Below are 14,210 nucleotides of genomic sequence, written 5' to 3'. Positions count from 1 at the left end.
TGTGGTCATGAGACGCAGTTTTAACTCTGTGTGTGTTGTTGTCAATGGTACAAACTCCCAAGGGGAATGTTTGGGCCCTGAGTTGCTGGTTTTATGAAATCAAGTCTAAATGTCTCTCTGGAAGACATTTAGGAGTAGGAAAGTTACTGGGCTTGTTTCATTGGAAACAGGGTAAAATTTTGCGGCATGTGGTACACAGGTCATTCAAAATGACAGTAATGGTCTTGTCTGTCTTTAAACTCTATGAATAAATGTTGAAGTTCAGCTCAGCTCCTTCATTATGTCCAGTACAACTGGCTGCTTGTATTTAACTTTATTCTCATACAAGCCTTACTTTACAGCCTCCAATATTTCTATATATGAATTGCAAAGAGGTGACTGCAGTTACTCGTCCCTGAGTCACCATGTGGTTTGTGTTTGTGATCAGGCCAGCCTGACCTGTGGGTGCTTAAGGGCTGCTTTGTGCCCATCAGGTTTTGATAACGCCCAGTACTGTGCCTTCAAGTACCACTCAGCCCAACCCCATGTGTTTGGGGTGACAGCACTTTTATCACTGGCCTTACCCTTGCCAGCAAATGCCACTCAGCAAGGCTGTGAGGCCATGAAACTGTGTTAAGCAACACTCATGGCAATGACTGGATCTGCTGGTTTAGCGTGTCTCAATGTTTCTGAAATGGTAATCTTCTTGTGCTGTTATGTGTAAAGGTGACCCCTCTGTGTCTGGCCCTTGGCAGTTTGCTTCAGACAGCTCATCAGCTTGATTCATTTGGCCGGGTGGTCAGTCAGCACCTTCTCCGCAGAGGTAAAGCAGGATTGAGCTCTTCACTGATTTGCAAGGGTATAACGGCATCTACTAGAAATGCAGACCTTGCTGGAGATGCATTAGGGTTTCATTTTTGTGGCAGCTATATACTTACCAGGGGCACAAAGATTACAACCCCGTTCGGCTTGTTAGCAGCCATGCAGGAATAAGGAGGGACAATGTCATCTGAGGAATCCTGAGCTCCTGTTGGAGAGACAGGCCCGAGTGAATGCATTTCTACAGTCAGCTCTCTTTCTATCTGGCTTTTCTCTTGTAGTTAAAATTGCAAAACAGAGTGAAGCATGGCTTGGGATGTTTGGTTGTTACTGCGTTTGGCCACATGATGGCACGCATCAGTCAAATGAGCATTACAGTATTACCCGAGGACTACTGTGAATGGAGAGGACTTACGGCTCCTCTTCGGGGCTGGGGTGATCAGGGTTTATCCTCCCTAGCTTCTGGTTTGATCCGCAGTTTGCCTTGATCACAGCGAGGGACGCTGGTGTTGAAAATATACTGCAAAAGAAGAGCAAGAAGGGTCTGAAGGAGCAGCAAACAGCACGTGGGGCAAAAACCAGTCAGCTTTTAAAAGGGGCTGGTAGCAAGAAAACTCTTGGTTTTCCTGGTTGTGTTGTTTTGCCTTGCTATGGGTTTCTCTTCAAAGGATCAGTCTGATGCAGAGGGTTGACCAACGTACAAGGGGGTCCTACAAGGGGGGATAAAGGAATTTTGCCTGTTTAACAGAAAGCATTGTTTGCAAATACCTGTCAAGCTTGCCATGCAGTACCAGGACTATAGGCTAGTGATAAGGGGGAGAAACAGACTGATAAGGGGGAGGAACAGTTACTTAGTTCCAGTGAAGACCAGCTTTGTGGTTTGGACTTTGACCAGACTCCTAAAGACCATGCGTGACGGCTAGAGGTGAAAAGTTCAGGCTCGAGGAAGACTCATTTACTTCATCTTGAAGATCCCTACTCACAAGAGGAAGACTCAGTTACTTCATCTTGAGACCCTTGCCCATGACTGGGGGGGGGGGGGCACTGCTCAGGTGCAAAGGACCTTCTAGCTCATTATAATACAAAGGGGGGGGACAGGACATGAATATGTATAGGTGTATTGTGCAACCTCATGAATATATATAACTTTAGAGAATAAGTGTAGAGGGAAACAACACTGAGGCACGCATGCCTTTGGAGGAGCTATCCCCCATGTGTCTCAGTGCTGAATAAAAGCATACCTACTCCACAACTTTAACGAGTTGTGGAGTCTATCTGCATATCAAGTCAACACCCAAGAATCAGGAAACACGTGTTACCTTTCCAGGTTATAGAAGAGAAATAACGTGTTGTACCATATAATGTGTTGTACTTCCTTTGAGATGTGAGGTGAGGGACTTAAAATATTAGTGACTAATGCTCTTTGCCTCCCCAGTGCTACAGAGATGGCTGGTGAAAACATCTAAGTGTGCTATAGGATCAGAGTGGTCTAGTGTGGTACCTGTAACTCAAATAGTGTTTAATGAAAGTCAGCCTCAGAAGTGACTATGAAGTTTATGCTTAGTTTATTGCAGCTTCAGAGGCGTTAGTTCCTGCATCCTGCATTTATTTCTGCTTCCTAATTACTAATAAAACAGCAAAAGCTTGTTGGTTCCATAACTCTCACCAGTTTATATATATATATGTGTGTGTGTGTGTATATATATTTAACATAATTTGCATGAAGAAGGACTCCCAGTTGAATGGAAACTATAGAAGTATATTTCATATTAATTCTAGTGGTAGCAGCTAAAGACCAGTAGCCCCCATAGCAATGCTGCAATGTAGCATTTGAATTAAAGACCAAACATTCATGGGGGTGTAGAAAATAAATGCAGGGGCTGCAGAAATCTCCGTGGGCATCTGCATTTTACTGTGGTGCAACTAGTAAGCACAATGACAGGAGTATAGAAAATCGTTGTCAGGGTATTTGCAGCAGTGACCCCAAGGCATCACTCCTTTTTCCATGCAGAGTTTCTATGTGGGAAACGATACATGACTGAAAACAACATAAGGAGGGACACATGAATCTGAAGGAAGATTTTCAAAGGTTAGGCTAACTGCTGGGAAGAGATTGTTTTAGTGTTGTTCTCCACCTCCCATCCTCACCCAATAGCTTTAGAACACCTGCGTGCCTCAGCAGGGAGATCGAACTACTTCACTTCCAGTTCTTCTTCCACCGCCTGCCTTGTGTGGGCTTGGTTTCCGTGTTGCCATCAAAAACACGCAGAGGTAGTGCATAGCTGTCAGGAGAAGCCTGTCAGGCCACTCTGAAAGATGCTCTACCTTTATTAACAACAATTTGTGGGTGTACTTCTGCTTTTAAGCAAAAAGAAAGCTTGGACAGGGCCTTGAACAATCTGGTCTAGTGGAAGGTGTCTCTGCCCGTGGCAGGGGCTGGAACTGGATGGCCTTAAGGTCCTTTCCAACACAAACCGTTCTATGAAAAACCTGCACCCCTAAGTCCTCAGCAAGCTCCTCACTCATAAGACAGAGCAGTCAGATCCCTGAATGGCACATGAAAATTCCCAAGCATCAGACAAGCATTTGACATCTTTGTTAGTAAACAGACGCGGCACAGTTGTGTTTCTTATGACACTGAGTTACAGCACAGCATGTTCTGCATTCATCTCTCCCCTTTTCCTTGTGCTTTTTTCTCTTCTCCTCCCGCCCCCATTGCTGGCAAGCTGATTCGAGAGAGGCCAGGGATGAGACCCGTGCCTCTTTCAAGCTGAGTGCCTTTGTTAGGCATTTGAGAGGGTTGCTTTCCTGCCCTCGGGTACCCTAGCACGCAATGTGAAAGGTGCAGGAGTTCAGGGACTGCTGAGTGCTTAGCTGCGGCACTTGGCTAAGCGAAGGCAACTCGCGGGCAAGTACAGCAATTAGAAGGAAAAGAAAATATTTTTCTATGGGGAATGTTCCTTGACCCCACAGCTGTAACTTAGAATGGAAAATAGATACATACATAAAGCTGTCTCCGTAGAGAGGGGAGAATTAGTTTGGTTTTTAAAGAGGCGAAAATGCTTTTCTGCACAGAATTCATTGTGCCACACAGAGGAAACAGCACAATTTGAGCACAGGCTTTTAAATGTAAGGTGCTTTGCAATGTACCTTTTCTAAATTTCTCTTTTTATAGTACACTAGCACTAAAATGTTAGTTTTGAAAATGATATCCTAATTCCTCGTGGTATCTCCAACTGTGTTTGTCATCCTTTTCCTTGTGAAGAACTTCATAAACGATCCAGTGTCCTTTGCAGGGTTATTGTTTTGGCCTGGAATACAGTCAACAGAGTCTTCCGAGTGAAAAGTGCAATCCAAATCAGGTGGAATCACAGAATCATTTATAGTGGAAAAGACCTTGAGGAGCATTGAGTCCAACCGTTAACCTAACACTGCCAAGTCCAGCACTGAACGATGTCCCTGATCTCGGCATCTACATGGCTTTTAAATGCCTCCAGGGATGGTGAGTCAACCACCTCCCTGGGCAGCCTGTTCCACTCCTTGCAACCCTTTCAGTGAAGAAATTCTTCCTAATATCCAACGGAAAGCTCCCCTGGTGCAACTTGCTGCCCAGAATTCCATCTCATTTGGCATTTAGAAAACACAGGCTAACTGCTCAGACTTGCAAAAATCCCATGGGTTTTTCACTCAGCACAGATGGTTAAAACCTGGAGTTTGTATCTCATCCAGTTAAACTATCATGGGTTCCTGACTGCAACACTAAGGTACTCTACTAACCTGTCTCTAAAGAAAAGCTATATTCCTAATTTGCTTCTCTCTGGTTCCTTTTTTTGAAGAGCAATGTAGAGGATGGGAACCAAGTTTCATTGTGGTGCTTGTCATTAGGTAATATATTCCAAGGCTTGCACTGTATTGGTTGCATGCCATGATGAATATATAAATAAGAGTGAAATTGAAGCCAGATCAAGCTCTCTCTTCTTGCTTCAGATACCCTGTAATCTGTAGCTCAGTTTTAGCTCTGGTGTTGGAGCTTAATGCAAAAAATCCAAAATCCAGGACTTAATGTCTCCAAGTGCCAGCTGCCTGCTAAATCTCCCTGACTGCTGTGGCAGGAGGCACCGTGACCCTTTAGGAATGACTCTCATCTTGTCTGCCTAGAACTAGTCCATGGAGTCACTACTTAGACACGTGCAGTAGGTCCAGGAGAGCACATGGTCCTCTGTCCCCACTGTTTCACTCCAGACATGCGCCCTATAGCAGCTTGAAAATGGTCCTGCAGATAAGCCTCGTGGAGCCGCAGACTAACCCACAGATGCAGCCAGTAAGGTACAGTAATATGGATTAAGTTGTTCAGCTCCAGTTTGGCCTGAGTTAGTAAGTGAAATTCCTTCATTTCAAATTGTTACCAAGGCTCCTTTTTCCCTTTCATACCCTTAAAAAGTGGTCGTATTATTCTTGGGTTGTTGCATTTGGGCTCAAAAGGAATTTAAACTGCCTGCTGACAATGATGAATGAATCGACTCCAAATCCCTTGATGTGGATCAGCTCTATACCATAACAATAATATTGTTGTTTAACATTTATACTGAAGTAATACCATGAGGAATCTCAGCCATTCGGGGCCTAATTTGGTTAGGAACTGAATAAAGCACAGAGCAAAGTAACAGTCTTGTTCCAAAGACAAGGCTGTCTAAAACACAACCTGTGCCAGTTGCAGGAGGCGAAAAAGACGAGGAGCAGAATGATAGAAATGACAGTTGCATCTTTATAGAGTTCTGCAGACTGTCTGTGCTGCTTAATTTTCTTGCATGGTTGATCTGCCGTGCTGTTCCTGGATCTTGCTCAGCCTTACCCACTTTCATCATCTTTACCTGTGCTGTCAAACAAACTCTTACACCTCAGGTTTCGATGGCATAGTTTAGAAAAATGTTGAAAAAGTGAAGCTGCCCGGGAAATTCCCCAGGATGCTTGATTATTGCCTTTGGACCATGCCTTTCTATTTGGCTTTCTGTACCTTGGCATCCAGAGTCAAGCTTACTCAAATGAGTTGTTCTGTGCAAGATGTTTGTGAAGCAGTCAGTCAGATTCTTTACTTGGATCGAACTATACTGAATCTGCCGTGTTCCCTCCCATTTCTCACTTTGTAATGGTTTCAATATTGTAATTGGACTTGTCTGCATTTTATTTTCCTCAACTGACCCATCCTTGCTACTGTTCATGATCCCTGTGTCCTAAAGGGGAGGGATTTTGAATCGCTTAGCTAATGGATCTGATTGTTTTCTCTGGGAGACCAATACCACAGATTTTAATCAAAGCAAACTCAGAGCTCTTATTTCAAGAGGAGTAGAGTATTCTCTTGGCTGCTTGTGAAAGTCCCACCCTGCTTGTACAGTGTTATACATGAGCATTGTTTCGGTTTTGTTTTACAGAACATGTCTCAAGGTCTCAATAAGACATTTGAAGTGGGTTTTAGCACCTAGATAAAGTTTGCGCATGTATGCCCATGTGCATGGAGATACCAGCAAACATGTTGGAAGAACATTGTGGTTGTAAGGCCGCACTGCTGAAAACCCTTACGTCGAGGTCCTGTATAGAAGCTTAATTTGTATCCCTGTACCCCATGTGTATTTTGACACAACATTCAATTATATGGTCCCATGACATTGCCTGTTGCAGTATCTCTGACTTGGGAATCTTGGGTTGTCTCAAAGTTCTTGGAGTTGAATAAGCTTTACCTTCATTTCCTCCTTGCTGGGGCAATGCTTGACCTGCCTATCACATTTTCTTCCAGTTGTACATGTCCAGTTGTCTCTTGGAAGATGCAGTGGGAATGTGCAATGTCCAGACACGGAACAGAACCGCATCGGAGCTGGAACTCAGAATGCCCACAGTGGAGCCAACCCCTTTATGCAAGTAGGTCTTTTCAAGGAAGGCTGCCTACACCAAAATTGTGCACAGCATTCCTTGCTTGCACACTCAAACCCCAGAATGCACTAAATCAAAATACAGCCTCCTACAGACCTGGGAACAGAGATTTCCTTCACTAGGATGAACAGGACTCTGCCTTCATATAGCTGCTTGCCTATGAAGTAGTTAGACATCATCTAGACACAGTTGTAACTTTTTGGCAAGCATTCTTCTAGCCTGGATGACTTGTACCGTGTTGTTTAACATGATTTCTGTCATTTTGTGAGCCTGTATTAAGCTGCAAGAGTTTCTTGATTACTGCCAAATAGAAACAGGTCCATGTCTTAAATACCGAGGGAAAGGGAGGCATATATACTTACAAACTCAAGTTGTGATAATATGGTCATAATTCCAAATGATAAATGATTTGCTTTTCATATATTCATGTGAAGAGGATGTAACAAGACTGAAATGACAGAGTAAGTGGGGTTAGTGCAGGATTACTGCTATTGTCCTGACTTGACTTTGTTTTAAGGTTCGCTAGCAATGCTTGTCAGAATAGCTGTCTTGGACTGCAGTGCCCTCTATCTAGCTGCAGAAATACGTACAGGCTTGGCCATTTTAGCATCTCTCTGCAGCCAGGCTGTTGCAAACCACACTTAACTGTGCTTTGGCTATTCATCATCATATAGAGCCGGAATGCTTTCAGGATTAGCCAGGGCAGAGTGGTGTGTCTCTGCCAAGTAACTGTGTGATTTCTGCTCAGCCAATTGCATTCCTAACAATTGTATCTGAATGGAAAGAAGGCTGTTATGGGGCTGGGTTACATTAAAGGGAAAAGGAAAACCCCATGGGTAAAACTGAGCAGAGGAAGACAAAGGAATAGGGAGAAAAATAAGTGTATGTGCCTGTAAGTTTCTAGAACAGGTTGCTGTGATTGCTTGAGCAGGATGTCAAAACGTACATTGAAAAATGATGCTCTATCATTCTTGGGAAGAACGCAGTGTTGAAGAAAAATGAAATAATGGGAGAAGGGGATAAATTCCAAACCCAACTTTGTCCTTTAAAGGACATACCGTGTCCTGCACATCCAAGTCCAACAATGTCATCTTCTTGGAGATGCCTTTTGGCCACGATAAGCCTTAGTCAGGAAAACATGCAGCCTTTTTCTGATAAAATGTGCAGGAAAGGGAATTTTTGTTCCAGTTTATTGAATGATTGATGGTCATTTATATCCAATTTGGAAAAGCTGTTATGTTCCTCAGTCGTTTCTTGGCTAGCGTGCTAATAAAAATGCATTGTATAGGGCTATTGCTGAATTTCATACAATGCAATAACAAAAGTTGCTTACTGAGGGACAAGAGGGGCTCCTCCAGAAGATGGAAAATGATAGTAATTATAAGGCCAATGGACTGGACCTTGCTTATATTTGCTAAACTGAAGGAAACATTACAAAAGGTTTACTGATTTCAGGAGAGAGTTAAGCATTTAGGAAGCAATTACCTCTTGATTTAAAGTGGGATTTAGGCATGGAGGGTATTTAAATGTAGTACCAGGCCTAAATAGCAAGAAGAAAGAAAAAGATTTTTGGCACTGGGGAGATTTCAGTTTCCTGAACGGAAATCTGTAATCGATGGAAATTAGGCTTCACAGTGCCTAAACTGCACCTGCAAATGCAAATATAACCCCAAAGTCACTTAAGCAAACTAGAAAACATGGTGTCTTGCTTTGCAAAAAGGATGAAAACTGTCAGGACTACTGGACTCAGAATACTATGATCAGTGACACGAATGGATAGCTGATTGCTAGTGGCATCTCAGAGGTTGATGCTAATGCTAGTGCTCTTTAACCTCTCTATTTACAGCCTGGATGATGAGTGAAGTCTCAGCAAATGTGTAATATTAAGTCAGAGGGATCATTTGATGTGCTGGAGGGCAGGGCTGCCTTTCAGAGGGACCTCAACAAGCTGCATAATTGGGCTGACTGGTACTGCCAGGAGTTCAGCCGCTGCATTGAGCCCATGCAAAAGTATGGCCTGGGGAAAACAGAGCAGGGAAGGGAAAACAAAGGAGAGAAAAAAGCTCTGGAGAAAAAGGCCTGGGGTTGATCTCAATGGATATCAAGTTGACACGTTAGCAGTGCAACCTTGCAGCAAAAAATCCACCAGCACATCCTGGGCTGCAGCAGGATCGCTAAGGACAGCGATCTTCCCCTCTATTTGGCACTAGTGAGACTGCATGTGGAGCACTATGTCCAGTCTGGGGTTCCCCAGCACAAGAGGGAGGATGAGGTACTGGCCCAAGCCCAGCAGTAGGCTGCCATGCTGCTCAGGGCTGGAGCACAAGGGGTGCAAGGAGATGCTGCAAGGGCTGGGTTTGATCAGGCTGGAGAAGGCAGGGCTGAAGGCAGGGAGCTTTTAGTTGCTGCCTGCAGCTGCCTCGAGGAGCCAGAGACTGTTCAGAGGGGGACTGTGATGGGATGAGAGACGATGGACAGAAGTTGTGTCCTGGGTTCAGCAGGATATTCATGTATTTTATATTTGAATATGAAATTCATTATATTAATATTTGAATATGAAATTCAAATTTCATATTAGGGAAGTTTTCTTTTCCTTGCTGTGAAGAAGGACAAACACTGAAACAAGCTGCCTGAAGAAGTTGTTTTCTTCGTGCCATGATTATCATATGCTCTGAGGTTTGTTCTAATGTACCTTTTGTCCTCACAGGGTACTTCAGCTTTATCTTTCTGAAATGTCTAGAGGGAACAGAGTGTTCTGTTGTCACCAGCAGCACTATGAGAATGATAGGGCTCTGAACAGAAAATGCAGTACAATGGACAGGCAGGGAATGAGGCTGAACAGCTCAATGTAAGTTATTTCAAATACATTGCCTGAAATGCTTTGCTACTCTGGCAAGACAAGCCCCGAACGATACAAGCCCCTCCCTGGGGAGCAGAATTCATGTAGAAAATAGTTTTCAAATGCTTCCATTGCACAGAATTCCCCCTGTTCTCCCTGCCCACGTTGGTTGTTCTTTCTACTCAGGGTTAGCTATGGGGGAGTAAAATCCTGACTTGCCAAATTTGGTATCAGTGTAGCAAGAATTTCACTCTGGCTTTTGGGACCCTTTGAAATACTTTGGAAAATGAGCCGAAAGTATAACCAACCTGTCATGATTGTGTCTTTTTCCTGTCCATGTCTTCATGGCAAAAGACCTTTGAGGCTAAAGGCTGATGAAAATCGGTATCTGTATAGACACTATATATGTGCTTAGATACATGCATGCCCACATGCACATACACATGTATATACATATATATGTATATACCTACATATATATATATATGTGTGTGTATATATATACACACACACATGTTCAAAAGGACAGCTCTAAGAGACTAGAATCATGCTTTGATGATCTCTCTGGTTAGGATATAGTCCTGAATAGGCAGAATTACCAGGGAATAACCTAGATACTCAGGTAACAGCATTTCTTTGTTTGTGATGGATGTGTGTTTAAGGGCACTGCTATGCATATGATAATTTGTTGGAGTCTTTATTCCATGACAATGAATTAGTGGAACGTGAACCCATCACCTCTGTCTTTCATCTGCCTAATTTTACAGATGTGCTCAAATACCCAAATTAAATAGAAGTAACCAGAGAACCCCAGGATCTGCAAGGTGAAGTGGATGCTTATGTGTTTGGTTTGCCATCTGTTTTCCTTTGAACCAAATACCTGTGTTTTCAGTCCAAAACAACAGCGTGCATTTCTTTTATTATCCGTGCCCCTTGCCTCCTATTTAATCATCTTTTTATATTTTATTAGAACTGTTTACAGACATGAATTAAGTAATTAAAAGTCCTCTGAGCACCTGTTCTGAGCCTTAAATATTGCTTACACAATTCAGCAAGCTGCAAGGCTTTATTTATGGGACAGATCCTTATTAAAGAGCTGCACTTTGCACTTCTGTTTTGCAAGGCAGCTGTTAAAGGCAAAGAGGAAGCTGGCTGCTGCTGGCTCTAATTATTACAAATGATGCGACAGTTGTTGCTGCAACAGAGAGGTAAAAATTACTTATTTATTTATTTTTAAATCATAATGATGGCTCCATGTTGGAATGAAACCTTGCTACTGACTCGTTTTTAAACCAATAATTTCTATTGGCTTTACTCCATGAACCACAAGGAAAACACCTGGCAAGCTTCTTGATCCCAGCCAGCTCTTGTTAACCTTGTGGCCTTCACAGTAACTATCAGCAGGCACCAAGTCAGTGGTGCTAATAAACTGGCATTAAAACCTCCACCTGCTAATAACATCTTACTGCTTTTCAGTATCAAATAAAGGGAAATTATCTGTTTAATTACAGTCAAAGAAATTTTGCAATGCTCTGCTGCCTTGGATGGTGATAATAATCATGAAATGCGTTTAAGGACACGGCTACATGAACTGATTGTACAGAGGTAAGCTAGAATGGCAGTAGCTACTGTATGTTAACTTTCTGCTAGGCTTTTTGCCTGTAATAAACGTGAAACACCTTATTCTTAAGTGAAGGTGAGATAAACTGGGGATAGTCTTTTCACTAGGTGTAGACACTTGTAAGCAAGGCTGTATCCAAGGGATTTTCTTTCTCCTCATTGCTGCTCCCTTATTATTGGTAATCCTTTGCTAGTTTGCTTTTTGCTGGTTTGCTTGTTTGTTTCTCCACTTCAGCAAAAAGGCCAAGCGTGCATCACTTATTCTTTCCTAAACGAAGTTGCAGCAGGCCAGGTAAGACTTTGATATATGTTACAAAGCCAGGGTAGTTCAGCTGATGTTTTCCTTTCTTGAAGTAATAAGACATTCAGCTAGCATTCAGAGTGTTGTTCTGCCCCCAGGTAAGGAATGCTGGTTCTCTTGAGCTAGCCCAGGTACCCAGCTTGTTTCTACTTATGAACTTGCGCATGCTGACCAAAACCCTTCTTTATGTTGCTTGTAATATACCATTGAACTAATGTGCTGTATATAGGCTGAAGACGGTTCAAGAGGGCCTGTTACCATACTGTTTATTTCCTGGAGGAAGGCACATCTGGGAAAAGCACTGGTGAAAGCCCTGAGACCTCTGCAGACAGAAGAGGAGAAGATGATCTTGAGCCAGTTGTGCCTGCTACTTGAATATCTATTTATCATTGCCCATGGCTTCCTCACAAGCCATTATGCTACTACTTTTTCCTGTTTCTGGGTTTCCAATGAGTACTGTCAGAACCTTTGATTTTAACACCTGCCAACACAACTGTTCATCCAGGGTTTTTCTTATATGAAAGGCTTTTTATTCCAGAGATTTCCAGAGTGCCTTATACAAAAATATATTGCTTGATTCAGCTTCAAATTTCCTTCATATCATAGGTGTCTAATAACTTTCTTCTCTCTCTCTCCACCCCCCCCCCCCCTTTCCTTTCTTTTCCATTTGCTTGAAGAAGGAACCAGAGCATACAGCAAGTGATCTCTTCCACTAAGCATATCTTCTAGGTCAAAAAGAAAGTCTGGGGCAGACCCAAGAAAAGACTGAAGAGATACCTTTAGCCAGAAAATCAATCCTATTCTGATATTCTATGTGCAGCAATAAAGAAGGGAGAAGGTACTGGGAAGTAGCTAATATATTTATTCTGTTAAGAGGATGTTTTTGCATTCTGATTTTTCTGCCTTACTTTTCAGGAGCACATGGAGGAGCAAACACCTTGCCTGGAAGTCCCATGTGGGTTACAGGATGGGTTAGTATTTCTGTCTTTCAGGCATACATGTTTCTTTGCTTCGTTTTCCAATTCTTACCTAAATGCCTTGGATATTTTAGGGGCAGAATTAGCTGGATATTGAAGCACCAATAACACAGTCCCCATGGAAATGTGGTTTGGATTTTTGGATGTTTTAGAACAGGGACCACAAATACCACTTCCTTAATCATACTGTAGGTGGAAGATGCAATGCTCTACTGACAGTTGGTCCTCTTACCTGTTCAGATGTTGCCACCTTCACAATGTGTTTTCAGCAGGAAGGGATTTCATATCGATATTGCAACCTGTCTGAATTCCAACAATTTTAAGAACTTGAAATATAAAGATCCATCAAAATCAAGATTATCCTTTTAAAAACAGGTATAATGTAACAGTACTTTGCTCTTAATCATCTAGTGGAGTCTCTAATATGTGGGAACGTTTGGACCAGCAAGCATAATTACATAGTGAATGGAATGAGGAGATATATATCATTGCACCTGCCACAAGTCAGTGAGTTAAGAAGTCCCACAACAGAGTCCAACATCTCACTACTTCCAGGGAGCGAAATAAGGACTCAGGTGGAGGAACTGTAAAGGCAAGGGGAAATAGTTCATGTCAGCCCTGTTTCAAGAACTTACTGTCGTTATTTATTTCTCCTGTGAGCCTTAACTGGGTTGGCAGCATTATTGCAGCTTTACTGTGGTGAGCTGTTGAGAGGTGGTATCTTCCAAGACAATAAATCTTTACAGGGACAGGAAAACATTAATGCAGTACATGCTGTTTGGGTGTTTATAGTTTTGCTCTTTTTAATTCTGTTTTGCAGAGAAGCTGTTGTTGTTGGGAATGCTTATACAGCTGCTGTCCTGCTTTCTAAAAAGAAAAGGCATTTCTTACCTCTTTTTTCCCCCCTAAGTTTGCTTTTTTCAATCTCTCCTGATCAAAACGTAGGCAGAGTGTATTTCTGATAGGAGAGCATTTTAAAAATGACTTGTGAACAGTGTGGACAGAGGAATAAAAGGCCACAATTACCTACATTTTATTTTACATTAGAAGGTTTGTATGGCAATAGTCTCTAGTGAGACAGGAAAATCATTGCATGGTGCACATCTGACTTTCTGAAGATCATCAGGTTATGACAGATGAGCTAATCAAAGACAAGAAATGCTAAATATCCGCGAGTCTTTTAAGTCAGTTGTCTCAGATTTGCAGGGTTAGCTGTGTGCCTATAGCTTAATGAAGATATTAATTGTTTCAGTCAGTATGAGTGAACTCGGATATGCCACTCTAACAAGTGCTCGTGTGTGGTCCCTTAGCCCACCGGTTTTGGTGCAAATAGTTACAAACTGCAAATTTGCACGTTTTCATGGTGCTCGTGTTAGGAAATCAGTTCTACAGCTGTTAATTTGCATAACACCTCCTTTCTCCTATTAATGTTTCCTATGTGGGGAAATTTCCCACATAGGCCACCTGCTCTCCTTCCTGGTTATGGAAATGGCTTATAGCACACAGGCAAAACCTCAGGGGTTTTATGAGATTGTATCTGTTGGGCTGGACTCTCGCCTTACCTTACTCTTTGAGTCTTGCATACTTTCATCCCAGGTGAGGCATAAATCTTTATCATGAGATTTAAGGGGAGAAAACCTGTTTATCCTCCTTATGCTTTTACCCTGCTGTTACCAAATTTAGGGTAAGAAAACAGTGTCCAAGTGGACATGAAAGGAAATGAAGTGGCTGCCTGTCACTGTTGGTGCCA

The 14,210-nt window shown here is 42.5% G+C and overlaps 1 long non-coding RNA gene across 1 annotated transcript in view; it reads left to right on the top strand.

The window, feature by feature from the left end:
- Positions 1 to 585: 585 nt before the first annotated feature.
- Positions 586 to 14,210, top strand: part of LOC133269720 (uncharacterized) — a 202,051-nt gene continuing 188,426 nt past the window's right edge. Inside the window, exon 1 of the long non-coding RNA XR_009743530.1 lies at positions 586 to 654. This is a non-coding gene — a long non-coding RNA (uncharacterized LOC133269720). The remainder of the gene's footprint in view (positions 655 to 14,210) is intronic.

The sequence above is a fragment of the Pezoporus flaviventris genome, unplaced genomic scaffold, assembly GCF_033815535.1.
Source record: "Pezoporus flaviventris isolate CSIRO_AGI_PZ_B2104156 unplaced genomic scaffold, CSIRO_AGI_Pfla_v1 ptg000015l, whole genome shotgun sequence".
In the NCBI taxonomy this organism is placed as follows: Eukaryota; Metazoa; Chordata; class Aves; order Psittaciformes; family Psittacidae; genus Pezoporus; species Pezoporus flaviventris.
This window is presented reverse-complemented; position numbering and strand designations above follow the sequence as displayed.